The sequence below is a fragment of the Lissotriton helveticus genome, chromosome 2_1 (assembly GCF_964261635.1).
Source record: "Lissotriton helveticus chromosome 2_1, aLisHel1.1, whole genome shotgun sequence".
Classification (NCBI taxonomy): domain Eukaryota; kingdom Metazoa; phylum Chordata; class Amphibia; order Caudata; family Salamandridae; genus Lissotriton; species Lissotriton helveticus.
Window position 1 is genome coordinate 1,034,425,622 of NC_136059.1, and position 15,794 is coordinate 1,034,441,415.

General features: G+C 44.1%; 1 protein-coding gene across 1 annotated transcript in view; it reads left to right on the top strand.

Annotated features, from left to right (window-relative positions):
* Nucleotides 1-15,794, top strand: part of FRMD3 (FERM domain containing 3) — a 669,011-nt gene that overhangs the window by 551,175 nt on the left and 102,042 nt on the right. The window lies entirely within an intron of this gene.

The following is a 15,794-nucleotide window of genomic DNA, read 5'->3' on the forward strand; positions in this document are numbered from 1 at the left end:
GCGGACATTTTATGAGTAAGTGGCATGTGTACCCTTTGTTCACCAGCCAAAGTGAATGGCAGGCATCAGAAAGCCACAAATTAGGCATTGCGGACATCCTACTGAGTATTGTGCCAAATTGAGGAGGCAGCCTGTCTATTTCCCCATCTAGCACACAATTAAGCCCCCATACACAGAAGGGGTTCATCCACATATTGTCTAACTAGATGGTCCATTTTGAAAACAAAGGGCAGATCATCCATATACCAGAAATATGGTTTGACCATCCATCGCACCCTGAGGATGATGTAGAGGATATAACTATCCTCTACATCATCCTCCAAATAAGTAATGGAGAACAGTGTTCCCAGAGCTACCCAAACCAGGATGGCTGTGGCATATGTAAAGTATGATGCATGATATACCTGCCCCTTCATTTTTTTTGCCACCTTCTGAGCTTCTGTATCGTTGAAATGGTTCGCTAGTATACTGGCTATGCTAATTTTGTGATGCTTCAGGATGGGGAGCACCCTATACCTTTTAATGCATGACCTCAACCCACAGACATTCCGTGTTAGAATTCTGTATTCATCTCAGGGTTGGCTCCCTTGTCCTGCAGTACTATGACAACTTGGCATTGCTGCAATAGCATCTATTGTCAGTCTAAACACAATAATTAACTCCCACCCACCCCGACAATTCAATTCAATATGTTTATTAAGAATTTGGATCTCTAATGAGGTCCACTTAAAACATACATAAATATTTAGATAATCATATAAAAGAAAAAATCCAGCAATAGATATAATTGCATCATAAAACCATTATATCTACCTCATTACATCAGTTTATATAAATTTAAATAATCAAAATACATCAAAGATTTCCGAAATTGACTCTAGGGGATTCTTTAGACAGCATTGGTTTCCTGCAATAAGCAGAAAATGACACAATGTACAATTCAGACGTGTGCAATTTTGATTCAATAATATAAGTATGCAATTTTATCCAGTGGCCTATTATAGAAAATGGATCATAATCACAACACCGACAAATTATTTAAGCAACATGCATCAAATGGCAACAATAGCATAGCAACAGTCGTAGAGTTCCCTCTTATACTGAAATGATAAAAGATCAAATCATGATAAAAATAAATACAATTTGAGAAATTATCATATCATAGCAGGACCATATACTTTATACCACCAGTTAAAGAGACAAAAAGGCTTGAAGCTTTAAAATCAGTATAATAGGAAAACAAATTAAATGCAAAGCCGACCGTACTCTGACAAAAGTTAAAATATATTCATAAAAAAGTTAAAAAGTTTTATGCATACTGTTTCATTTTTTGGACAAAACAGAACATCTCGAGCAGACAAAACATTTTTAATGCCATTCTTAATAAACATTGGTTGAAGCCACTTAAAACGGAATGAAATCAAATCAAATCCCCGTCAAACATAGTGAAAAATTAATTGTACGCAAGCCCACCTTGATAATATGCCAGAACTGACACAGCATCCCCAACCTATCCAACAGGAATAGAACCCCAAACAGAACTCCCACAATCAACTGTCTATTGCTAGTATACAAATTGTACCCCACCTGTGTAGGTGGCATATGAACCACCGTTAAATAGTAACAATCAGTTCATGCTTCAACATGCAAACTCAATTGCATACCATATGCTACGCTAGTGGGGATGGTACTGTAATTCCACCATGAGCAGTTCAGTAAGGTCCAAAAAGGTGTGTACAGCTATCAAAACGCCTCAGATATATTAAAGATCTCACCAAAGAGTCAGTTTGTATATCCATGATGCCTCCACAATGCAGTCTACAGGCCGCATTGCAATGTGCAGCCAGTGGTGTCAAGACAGCAGGTCCCCCGTCCCCTAGGTAAAGGTTACACAGTAGATTTAAGTATGAGTATGTAACAGAGACTAGCCTGGCAACGTATCAGTTATTATTGTTTCTGGCACAATTTCTGTAGCGGCATATTGGGTGTCAGGTACTAAACTGTCCAAGGGAAGAGCTGGAAACGCATCTCAAGTGACTGCGAGATGGCAATGCCTTAGCAGAGGGGATTTGGGCCCGTTTTGTCTCCTGTGGCTCTGATCTTTGTAGGGAGCTTGATGAATAAAGGAGTTCATTTTCAATTCAAATTTAAAATACAATGCCACCCATTTGGCTACATAGTAAAGCTCCAAGTCGAGAACTCTGGTTAAACATGTATTTCTAAAAATGTAAAGTCAGCATAATACAAATCAATCTCAAGAACATCGCATAACAATACAAAATTTTTAAAGTACTTCTAGCTCTATGAACAGTTAATTCTCAAAATTCTCAATTCTCCGATTCACTTGATACGATTATCCCCATGAAAACTCGGGAAGATAAAAGCGGAAAGCTAGGTTCGGCCCCTTGGTTTAACTTAGAACTCAGAGTTCTCCGCAAAAACTGCAAAAAAGCCGAACGATTATGGAGGAAGGACTGGCTTCGCTCCAATAAAGACGCGTACCGGAGAACTGTCAGATTGTACAAAGCCGCCCTGAAAACCTCTAAAGCCTCCTACTATGATGACAGAATAAAAAATGCCTCCAATTCCGCTAGAGAATCTTATCTAATAGTTAAAGAACTTCTAAAGATCCCTGAACCTCCATCACTGTCCAGCATATCCCCAGATAGGAGTAAAGAACTTGCTAAATTCTTTGACTCCAAAATTACCACCATCCTGGAGTCACTTCCTCAGCCCAGTCAGCTACACTATCAGAACGCGATCACACCTAACACCAGCGCAGGAAACTCCCCCGGCCCGTCTCTTAACGCCTTTAGAGCAGTCACACTGGACGAAGTCGAAAAAACCCTGGCCAAAATGAAAAGTGGCTCCCCCCTAGATCCTGCACCCATGAGATTTCTTAAAGCAGTCGCCCCAGTGATCGCTCCTTCAGTCACAGAGCTGATCAATGCCTCCCTGTCTCAAGGCTTGGTCCCTCCTGGCTGGAAGGGAGCGGTTGTCAAAGCTTTGCTAAAGAAACCCCAACTAGACCCTTCCGACCTAGCCAATTACAGACCAATATCGCTCCTTCCTGGCATCAGCAAAATCGCCGAAAAATTGGTCAACGCGCAGCTGTCCCAGTTCCTAGAATCAAATAAACTGCTGCGTCAGTCCCAAACTGGGTTTCGTCCTGGCCAGGGCATGGACACCGCCCTCCTCGCTGTCATCGAGGAGGCTAGGTGCATTTTGGATTCAGGGGGATCAGTGGCAGTGATCCTCCTGGACCTTAGTGCAGCCTTTGATACGGTGGACCACCGTGTCCTGCTCCACCGGCTGGCGAAGACGGGACTCGGGGGCACAGCGCTGGCGTGGCTAGAGTCCTTTCTCTCGGGCCGCTCTTTTCAGGTCTGGGATGGCTGCTCTCGGTCTGACCCTCTCCCTCTGATAAATGGGGTCCCCCAGGGCTCTTCTTTGAGCCCTACCCTCTTTAACGCCTACATGGCCCCTCTGGAGGATGTAGTTGCCCCCTTCGAATTTAAGATCGTAAGCTACGCGGACGACACACAACTGGTCGTCTCACTGTCACACTTAGACCAGCACCCAGATAGTCTTCTGCACTGCCTCCAGGAGATCCATCACTGGATGTGCGAATCCTCGCTTAAGCTAAATGGGTCTAAAACAGAGGTCATGCTGATGGGCAAGAAATGGACAACTATTCCACCTTCTGTTTGGCCCAACACCCTAGGTGAGGTGCCCTCCCCCAAGAAAGAACTTAAGAGCCTAGGGGTCTGGCTGGAACCAGACCTAACCATGAGAACCCAAGCTACTAAAACAGCTGGTACCTGCTTTGGACTCATGCGGTCTGTCCGCAAGATTCTTCCACTACTCCCCCCCTCCTCCAGGAAATTGCTGATTCAGGGACTAGTCCTTGCCCGACTGGATTACAGCAATGCTGTCTATTTGGGTGCCCCTGAATCCACCCTGGCTAAGCTGCAACGAATGCAAAATGCAGCTGCCCGGATGTTGCTCAGCCTCCCCCCTAGATCCTCCGCAAGACCGGCCCTCAAAGCACTCCATTGGCTACCAGTGCGTGAAAGGATCGAGTTCAAGGCTATGTGCATCTCCCACAAGCTCCTAAATGGACAAGGCCCCTCCATCCTGAAAGAAATGGTTACCCCGTACAAAGCCTTGAGGTCACTACGATCAGACAACGAGCGACTGGCGAATGTCCCCAAGTATAGGAGGGCACGCACTGGAGGCCGTCGCTTCTCCGTAAAGGCAGCCTCTCGTTGGAACCTGCTTCCCCGCAGCCTGCGACTGGAACCCTGCTACCTTCGCTTTCGCAAACAACTTAAAACGCTGCTCTTCCCTAAGTAAAGATTTCCGTTCCTCCTTTTTCCCCTTCCTGGCTTTTTCTTTACAGTTTATAGCGCGGGGATGCCCTCGGGTCACCAGGCGCTCTACAAATCCTTAAATAAATAAATAAATAAATAATAAATAGTAAGTAGCCAATGAGAACCTCAGTAACAATGGTACAGAACAACAAAACCATAGCAGTATAAGAGGACTGAAAAGTTTGCTCTCCCTGGCTATGATGCAGGGAGATTTCTGAATCTTCAATTAAACTACTCTATAAATGCTAAATTAGACTTTGATTAAATCTATAATGCAAAGAAAAGTGTCAGCATGAAACTTCAGTAGAAGTTTGATATCAAAATATCACACAGCATAACGCCATACAACTAAAATAAAGTATAGGAGTGTAAGGCACCAATATCTAAACCTCTCCTTTCCTAAGAAGTCTCAGGATAGTGTGCAGTCACATGCATTACCTAGTTATACTCTCAAAGACCCTCATAAATTATTTTCATGACCCAATTAGAGACTACCTTCAAACAATGCTTTCTTTAACTTGACACAATCACAATTCCTTCTTCTTTAGAAGCATGTCTCTAGATGACCTTGAATTTATGCCTTCAATCCACACAGATAGTAAGCCTTCCTTCTGATCATATTTTCTTTCACCCATGACTCCCTTCTTGCTACCATATCAGTTTCACACAAAGCAGCCTTCTTTCCATTCATTAGATCATCGTACCAGGCATCTTAAAAGAGGAGAAAAACACTTCATTCAAGAGAACATTCACAGAAATGGTTAAACATTGCGAAACCCAAAAGCTTAAGGCCTTTGGTCAAGGTAACTGATGAAGAACTTCAATACACATTATAACTGAATAAATGCTAACACACGAATCATCGTGTTGTAAAAGTAAATATATTTCTCATGTATGCATATTCCATTATATAGTAGAAGCAAAACATTTTCTTATAAGTACATATAAGCTATTACTTATTATTACTAAAACGAAGCTTTAAATGTCGCTATTACAGAGCATGTGTACTTCGAATGTGACTTTAAGAGCACTTTTCTTTTGCAGGTTGCATTATATCTCATGAATACATAGGGCCATAATATACATATGTGGTCTAATTGTTAATAATAAGTATGGAGCAGCAACTGACACCTGCATGGTGTCAGATTTTGACTCGGGATGAACCATGTTTGCCACCATCTGTTGGCCCCCTTCAGGGCTGATCCCTTCAGGAATGACATGAGGAACCAGCACCTAAACAGCTTTGGACTTCCAGCCGGTGAGCTGGAATTTTGTCCCAGATTTCGAGCCACTCCCGGACCCCATCTGGGCATTCAAACAAATTTGCTTTTCCCTGAGAAATGACTTTCAGCTTTGAAGGATACAACAACGTATATTTCATGTTTAGAGCTTGCAGTTTTTGTTTTACATCAAGGAAAAATTAATCTGTTCCTGTACTTTCCTAGAATAATCAGGATATGTGACTATTTTATTATGTCAAATGCAGGCACCTCCTGTTCTCTGTCAGTTCTCAGTTTTCTGTAGTTTAAAATTTTAGCTATAAAGGCTATTGAGGGGCACATGGCGGAGGAGGTGGTACCAAAGTCAAATGAGCCTTCTCTACAAAGACATCTAAAAGGCCCTGTGGCTGGAGCTGTTCCAGGAATACCTCTGCTGAGGAGCCCACTTCCTTCTCCGTGAATCCCAACAATGTAATATTTTTTTGGCTGTAGCAGCCTTTTACATCTTCCATTTTGAATTCCAACTCCTGTGTAACAGTAGTCATCTTGGCTATTTATTGCTTCAGAGCTGAAACATCCCCCTGTATACTCTCAAAGTTGCTCTCCACCATCGTCACCTTATCAGCACCTTCCGCAGGTCGGCCTGAAGTAAGTTGACATGTATAGAGACAGACCCAATTTTATGTTCAAGTGCCATCCAGGATCCTTGAATAGCTGCCAGTAATTAAGCTTGTGAAGGTTCACTCTCGTGCTCCAGGGACACACTACCGGAATACCGAAGCACCCTGTCTGGTGATCCTCTGTGATGGTTAGCTAGGTGTAGTGTACTGTGTGAATGGTGTTGCTGGAGAGCGACCTTACAGGCTTTTCTTTCCCAGTGGCATATGGTCAAAAAGCACCTCCGTCTCAGCCTTCCAAAATGCTGTGGGCCACCAGGATCCAAAAAAGGGGGGGCATAATGAAATCCCATGCATGCTCCCCCAGCAGCAATATGGGACCCACCTTGCCACAGACCAGCCAGTTAATTACCACGCGAGCTGTGACATGAGCCATAGAAGGCACAAGGAAACGGCCAGCCGAGGGAGGGGAGGCAGGAGGCCCAGCCACCCAGGTTATTCATCCATAGATGCACAGCAAGGCTTCCACAACATCACTGCTCCAACCCTGCTTCAGGTAATCACTGTTCCCACTTCAACTGAGTCTTTAGAGTGCCAGGTGTCCCAGCAGCCCACCCTAGGTCAATGTTGGATCCTACCAATGTGGGAAGAGGGTACAGCAGAACCTTCCAGGATCTTGTGCTGTGCAGCAAGGCCAAAAATACCAATCTTCGCTGAGTCCACTATACCGGAGTGCCCTCTACCAGTGTCTACCAAACCAGGCCCAAGGTCAAGGGCACAGTTCACATGCCCCAGAGCAAGTCGCTTGGGGGCTCCCTACGACCACAGCAGAAGGCCAAGTTACCTCCAATGCTCTGGGGTCCCCGCTCCTGCTATCTAAAGACCCTCCCTGCAGAAGTCGCCGAGTCCCAGCCTCCCCGTCCTCTGCTGTGGGTTCACCATCAAATACCCCGGTGCACAGGCTGCAGATCTCCCCTTACTGGCCTGGCCAGTGTGGCCACAGGGCGTCCAAAATGGCAGCACTCTGATTGGATTGGCACCTGCAGCAAGAAATCTCTTGATGACAAACCCACCATGGGCCAGCAGCATGCCCTGCTCTGTGAGAGTAGCCTTGCTCCCTTCATTCACTGAGGGCCTGTGAATCCTTCAAGATGGCAAAGGCCCCAACCAGGCAGAGATTCCCACCGGCTCAGTGCGCGGCACACAACCCTTAAGGTCATGTCACTGCCATCCAGGGAGCTACCTCCTGGGCAGTAGCATCTGCCATCTACCGCACACTACCTATATGCCTTCTACCGCACATGACCCATGACATGTTCGCGCCTTCCACATGGCAGCATTCACTGGGCCAACAGCTCCTGTCCCTCAGCAGGGGGCTGACCTGCCAACCCACTATGCGTACCTATGTTTTAAAGTCCCTGGCCTCCTCACTGCTGACATATGCTGACAGATGCTGAATCTAGTGACTTCAGCCCAAAAAGTCCGTCTAGGCCACACCAGGTATAAGGATGGTGGGCCCGGAGCCGCCCGCCTTCAACAATGATCTTTGCTCTCACTTTGGCTTTTTCAGCAGCCTGCAACTGTTAAGCGCCCCAAAGTGCTAGTGTAAATGTGCCAAAGCTGTTTACAAGCAGAAGGGTGGCTGGATTCCTCAGAATCATGGAGGTTGGGATAGGAGCCTCCAAAAACTACAACCTATCAGCGATCTTGCCAGGCCAAGCCACCTATCTAAACTATAAACTTAGCTATAAACAAACTATGAACAAAAGCTTTATCCTCCAAAATTATATGAAAGGATTCTCCAAGAAACCGTTCCGGACATGCCAGCCAGAATGATCTATTTCTCCTTAGCAAGTTCTCTATCAATCTAAAAACCTCCTATATTAAACCCATACTAAATACACAGGCACTTCATCAGCCCAACTCAGCAACTTACAGACCTATATGCAATGAACGATTGCATGCAAAAACTGATTGAAAGGCAGCATTTTTCCAGATCTCCTGCTTCATAGGACAGACCAAACTCTTTTCATATAGATAAATAAGATTCAGACTATGAAGGAGCATTACACGACTAAGCATCAGTACCAATCATCCTCTGGGATGACCTCAATCACACCATGGATTCTAATAGAGTACCATCCCTAATCCAACATCCCTTATTTTAAGCATTAGACTTTGTGGACCACCATCAACTGATGAAAAGACTAAATGATACAAGAATCCACGTTACTGATTTGGATAGATTGATACTTCACTGACAGCCTGAATGGTCAAATTTTATCTTTTCTACTATTCTATGTTTGCCTCTCTGGGAAGTCAGCAATCTCCCCTCTCCGATTTAATTAATATCTTTCTCCACTTCCTGACCTTGTCAACTATGTCACTCTTACTTACTTTAACTCTGGAGGAACAGCATTATAAAACGAGAAAAAACCTCTTAAAAGTTGAAAAGATTCAGTCTTGGCAAATGTCTATTGGTAATAGACTAGGGATGATACATTTGCAGCTTAAACTTAAATCTTCGTCCTGGCTTGATTATGCAGAATGTCTCTGCATCAGACTTCCTAAAAAATCGAATAGGTAAGTTACAGTGAACCCAGAGAGTGGCAGGCAAATCCGAAATTTGAACAGATGGAATAATATTACCCTGACATTACAATTCTACACTGGTTATGAGAAGCAAGACGAATCTCTTAAACCACACACTGGGAAATCCATATAACAGGACACTTAGAGTCAATGTTTAAACTGAACAATCAAAAAAGAAACCCAGTACCAAAATGTCTTTACTCTTTTAATTCACCTTTTTTTTTTAAAGTTTGCATTGTTGGGATCTCCTTCTCCGTTGAGACATACAAGCTCTGGAACACAGTCTCTAAGAGACTAAGGTCCATCAACAACCTTCTAGAATTCAGAAAAGCAAAAAATATCTTGATCTTCCCAAAATCATGATTCAACTGCTTCTCAAACTGCAAGTCACTCTAGCTTGCATGGTTGCATGGTTGTAAATCACAAAATAATCCTACAAAAGTATTGTCTACAAATTATTAAGTACCACAATGTCTTGCAGAAAGTAGGAAACAGCCACTACAACGCGCCGTATCCACGAAGGCACTAACCACGCATGCTTTACAACGCATGCGTGGTTACCACTATAATCTTTACCAGGCATTCCTTTACTACGAAATACGTAGTAAAGGAATGTGAGTTAAAGGTCGAATAAAAAATGAGGGCTTGGGGGGTGCTGGGGGCGTCCCCCCCCCAAAAAAAAATCAAACGAGCGGGTTTCAAACAAAAAAGAAAACTTACCTAAAAAACGCTCTTCTGTGCCTCTTGTCATTCATGGAAAGAGCCTTCCTAACAACGTCTGATCATGTCCACTGCTGATCATGTCACATATTACATCATTCATGACATGGTCAGTGACATCACTGATGACATCACTGATGACATCTCAAATGACATCACTGATGACATCACTGATGACATCTCATTTGACATCAATGACCACATTACTGATGATATCATTCATGTGACAATACAATGCATCTCCTCACATTTTAATATAACCTCTGTTACACCCAGTGTTAAATACAGAGTATAATTTTTGAAACCATTGACACACCAATACTAGTTACTACATACGCACTCACTGATTCCTACGTCTACACACACATTCACTCATTCACCCATACAATCATTCATACATACAATCACTCATCTTTACAACACTATCATATGCACTCATACACCTATACAGACACTCACACTCTGCCACTCATCCATGGAGTTACTCACACACCTAGTCAGTCCTGTAAAGAATCAATCACACTTCCATTTTCTTGTCTATACAGTTAAACATAGAGCACCTTACATTTTCAAACATATACTAACACATACTTACTCTCTTATACAATCATTGATACAAGTACACATTGATCTGCACAGAGTCACACCCCTCCCAGCCAGCCACACACACACTCAGTCTCCCATACAAATACTTGGACAATCAATCAATAACCCATGTAGTTAATCATATAGCTACTGATCAACACATGCAGCAGTTTACAGAACAACAGACATAATGATGCACAAATTAAGACAGTTTAGTCACTAACCCATGCACTCAGTGAGACACATTTAATCACTCACTCATACATTCAGTCATGCACCTACTAAATCCTTCGTCCAGACACGTATACTTCCACTCATTCTTCAATATGTAAGACATATTTTAACTTTACAGAAACATACAGTCACTGGATGTTGTCATCAGTGATGTCATCAGTGATGTCATTTGAGATGTCATCAGTGAGGTCATCAGTGATGTCACTGACCATGTCATGAATGATGTAATATGTGACATGATCAGCAGTGGATTGCGGGTGCGCGATATATAGTTAGTGCAACTAACTAACTATATATGGAATTTCAATGGTTTTGTGTGAGTAAAAAAAGGTTTTTTAAATGCTAATTCCTAACTAAATATGGTCTATAACCTATGGTTTTTTCAGTGAATTTTCAAGGTTTTGTAAATGCTAATTCCTAACTATATATGGTCTATAACCTATGGTTTTTTCAGTGAATATATATATATATATATATATATATATATATATATATATATATATATAACTCCCAAATGCCTGAAGCTTCAGGAGGCACACGACAGTCCTCCGCCCTCCGGGTTGATTAGTCAGCGCCTTTCACCACCTCGCTTCATTCAATCTTGCCCGACGCGTTTCAGGGAACTCCTCCCATCATCAGGGGCTGCCTTCAAAAAACACTCGTGTTGGCATCACTGGTTTACGGCTCTTTTATGTTCAAATCACCTGGTAGGCGTCTGCTGGAGAGCTGCGTCATACCGTCGTTTCTGGGATTTGTAGTCCGCTTAGTGTGCTTTAATTTATTATCGCTTGTAAGTAAAGTCGAGTGTTTGTTGAAAATCAGGCACATTAGTTTGCCTATAGTAGGCTGCTTCCGTGGTTCAGTGCGCGGTGTCATTGACATGGAGCTCTGTGCTCAGCCTTCAATCGGTTTGAAAGCGTCCGCCTCACTCCGCTGTGAAGGGTCATGTTCGCAGCAGTTGATGGTGCTCTCCCCACGGCCCAGGCGGCCGTGTTGTAATATTAACTCCCAAATGCCTGAAGCTTCAGGAGGCACACGACAGTCCTCCGCCCTCCGGGTTGATTAGTCAGCGCCTTTCACCACCTCGCTTCATTCAATCTTGCCCGACGCGTTTCAGGGAACTCCTCCCATCATCAGGGGCTGCCTTCAAAAAACACTCATGTTGGCATCACTGGTTTACGGCTCTTTTATGTTCAAATCACCTGGTAGGCGTCTGCTGGAGAGCTGCGTCATACCGTCGTTTCTGGGATTTGTAGTCCGCTTAGTGTGCTTTAATTTATTATCGCTTGTAAGTAAAGTCGAGTGTTTGTTGAAAATCAGGCACATTAGTTTGCCTATAGTAGGCTGCTTCCGTGGTTCAGTGCGCTGTGTCATTGACATGGAGTTCTGTGCTCAGCCTTCAATCGGTTTGAAAGCGTCCGCCTCACTCCGCTGTGAAGGGTCATGTTCGCAGCAGTTGATGGTGCTCTCCCCACGGCCCAGGCGGCCGTGTTGTAATATTAACTCCCAAATGCCTGAAGCTTCAGGAGGCACACGACAGTCCTCCGCCCTCCGGGTTGATTAGTCAGCGCCTTTCACCACCTCGCTTCATTCAATCTTGCCCGACGCGTTTCAGGGAACTCCTCCCATCATCAGGGGCTGCCTTCAAAAAACACTCGTGTTGGCATCACTGATTTACCGTTCTTTTATGTTCAAATCACCTGGTAGGCGTCTGCTGGAGACCTGCGTCATACCGTCGTTTCTGGGATTTGTAGTCCGCTTAGTGTGCTTTAATTTATTATCGCTTGTAAGTAAAGTCGAGTGTTTGTTGAAAATCAGGCACATTAGTTTGCCTATATTAGGCTGCTTCCGTGGTTCAGTGCGCTGTGTCATTGACATGGAGTTCTGTGCTCAGCCTTCAGTCGGTTTGAAAGCGTCCGCCTCACTCCGCTGTGAAGGGTCATGTTCGCAGCAGTTGATGGTGCTCTCCCCACGGCCCAGGCGGCCGTGTTGTAATATTAACTCCCAAATGCCTGAAGCTTCAGGAGGCACACGACAGTCCTCCGCCCTCCGGGTTGATTAGTCAGCGCCTTTCACCACCTCGCTTCATTCAATCTTGCCCGACGCGTTTCAGGGAACTCCTCCCATCATCAGGGGCTGCCTTCAAAAAACACTCGTGTTGGCATCACTGGTTTACGGCTCTTTTATGTTCAAATCACCTGGTAGGCGTCTGCTGGAGAGCTGCGTCATACCGTCGTTTCTGGGATTTGTAGTCCGCTTAGTGTGCTTTAATTTATTATCGCTTGTAAGTAAAGTCGAGTGTTTGTTGAAAATCAGGCACATTAGTTTGCCTATAGTAGGCTGCTTCCGTGGTTCAGTGCGTTGTGTCATTGACATGGAGTTCTGTGCTCAGCCTTCAATCGGTTTGAAAGCGTCCGCCTCACTCCGCTGTGAAGGGTCATGTTCGCAGCAGTTGATGGTGCTCTCCCCACGGCCCAGGCGGCCGTGTTGTAATATTAGCTCCCAAATGCCTGAAGCTTCAGGAGGCACACGACAGTCCTCCGCCCTCCGGGTTGATTAGTCAGCGCCTTTCACCACCTCGCTTCATTCAATCTTGCCCGTCGCGTTTTCAGGGAACTCCTCCCATCATCAGCGTCCGCCTCACTCCGCTGTGAAGGGTCATGTTCGCAGCAGTTGATGGTGCTCTGAACCACGGAAGCAGCCTACTATAGGCAAACTAATGTGCCTGATTTTCAACAAACACTCGACTTTACTTACAAGCGATAATAAATTAAAGCACACTAAGCGGACTACAAATCCTAGAAACGATGGTATGACGCAGCTCTCCAGCAGACGCCTACCAGGTGATTTGAACATAAAAGAGCCGTAAACCAGTGATGCCAACACAAGTGTTTTTTGAAGGCAGCCCCTGATGATGGGAGGAGTTCCCTGAAACGCGTCGGGCAAGATTGAATGAAGCGAGGTGGTGAAAGGCGCTGACTAATCAACCCGGAGGGCGGAGGACTGTCGTGTGCCTCCTGAAGCTTCAGGCATTTGGGAGTTAATATTACAACACGGCCGCCTGGGCCGTGGGGAGAGCACCATCAACTGCTGCGAACATGACCCTTCACAGCGGAGTGAGGCGGACGCTTTCAAACCGATTGAAGGCTGAGCACAGAACTCCATGTCAATGACACAGCGCACTGAACCACGGAAGCAGCCTACTATAGGCAAACTAATGTGCCTGATTTTCAACAAACACTCGACTTTACTTACAAGCGATAATAAATTAAAGCACACTAAGCGGACTACAAATCCCAGAAACGATGGTATGACGCAGCTCTCCAGCAGACGCCTACCAGGTGATTTGAACATAAAAGAGCCGTAAACCAGTGATGCCAACACAAGTGTTTTTTGAAGGCAGCCCCTGATGATGGGAGGAGTTCCCTGAAACGCGTCGGGCAAGATTGAATGAAGCGAGGTGGTGAAAGGCGCTGACTAATCAACCCGGAGGGCGGAGGACTGTCGTGTGCCTCTTGAAGCTTCAGGCATTTGGGAGTTAATATATATATATATATATATATATATATATGACGCTCAAACTCTTCGCGTATAGCTCAAAGAGGCAGCACTCACAAACCAAGAGGTGTCCAAGTTGTTTATTCGGGAACAAAGAAGCACAGACGCGTTTCGGCGTTAGCCTTCGTCAGTGTATATATATATATAGGGAGTTAACAATACTAAATATATACTTAGCTTTGTATACATACCTACTTACCATCTAACTTTTCTAATATTGAGGTAGATATTTTGGATCCAATATTTTTGTTTATTGTGTTTATGCACAGCATACAAAACTATTGCTCACATTCCTTTCCCATGCCCCCCACATGTTAGATGTTGTTATATAGTGCCTCATATATGCAGCAGGGTTGAGTAAATTATGCAGCATAATGCGGCACATTATTTAATAGATTCACTTTGTTATTTCATCATTTTCAAACTTGGTAACACTGCCTGGGCATTGGTCCAAATATAACAATAAAGCAACAAAAAGGTGACGAGTCGAGCTTTGCAAAGGGCCTTTCACTGTGAGCAACATGTGTTCCTGCATTTTTACTTTAGCACCTTTTAAACGTTTGAGCTAGAAACATTATTTTTTCGTTAAAATCTGCAGATTATGCAGAAGATGATGGTTTATGTGGCAAATGCGACAAATCTATAATTATGTGAAAATCACCGCGGCAGCACACTTGCCTAATTCCAGTTGCCCTGCTTAAATGCAACAAACACCCTCTTCCAACAATACACAACAGATAGAGTAGCTATTTAGTCGACCAACCGGAAGGCAAGTCTTTGGGGCCTTCTCAAGATGTAGAAAGGTGATACAGAATGGCTTCCATACAATATTACAATACATCACAGTGTTCAAACATGCCCTTAAAAATTTTATGGACTGATATACCTTTGTATGTCAGCCTCTACATGCTTCACCATCTTAAGATGGCTCCACAAAACACAGTTGTCCAAGTATTGGTTGTCTCACGCCTGGACTACGGCAATGTTCTTTATCTGGGAGCTGACCAAGAAACTCTCCGAAAGCTTTAGGTTGTGCAGAATGCGGCTGCACGTCTTCTTTGCCATGTTCCGTGAAGAGCCTCCATCTCCCAGTCGCTTTGTGACCTTCATTGGCTCAGGATCACCAATAGAATCAAATTTAAGGCCCTCTGCTATATGTTCAAGATCAAACAGGGCCCAGCTCCTGTATATGTACAGGAACTTATTCATGCTTATCACCCTACTCGATCACTTAGAACTTCCTGTAATGGTGATTTTGTAATTCCTCTGTTTAAGTTGGTGAAAATGGGCGGTCGCTCGTTCTCCCACTTAGGCCCTAAGATTTGGAACACCCTGCCCATTGCTCTGAAAACCGAGACCCTCTATCTCAGCTTTCGCAAATGACTTAAGACATGCCTCTTTCAGCAATGATTTCGTTTGCCCTCTCTTTCCCTCTTTGATTCTGTCCCTTGGCTCTGGGAAACCCTTTGTGGGTAGCTGTGCGCCATAGAAGTTAAATAAATAAAATTAATAAATAAATGGAGCGTTGCATTAGCATTTGATATTGCTGAACTTTTCTAGCTCGCTCTTCTCATTCACAGAATTGTAAGAAAAAATCTGAAATCTACTACTATTTGATTATGCCTACATTTGGAGTCAAAGCCCCACTTTTTATGAAGTCTCAAAGATTTCCTCGAGCACAGAAAATGTACAACAATCGCAGAATTACCCACATGTGCAACTGCTTCTGCATATGCAAATGAAACTCCTTGCGGAAATGTGAAACATTAGGCACTTGCAGCGCTGAGGCTCTCATCAAACTAACTAAGCCTCAACTTGTCCTCACAATTGTCCCAAGCTGTCAGGTCCCTAAACGGGTTTAGGTTTTTGAAATGAGTAAGTATGAACATGGGTGA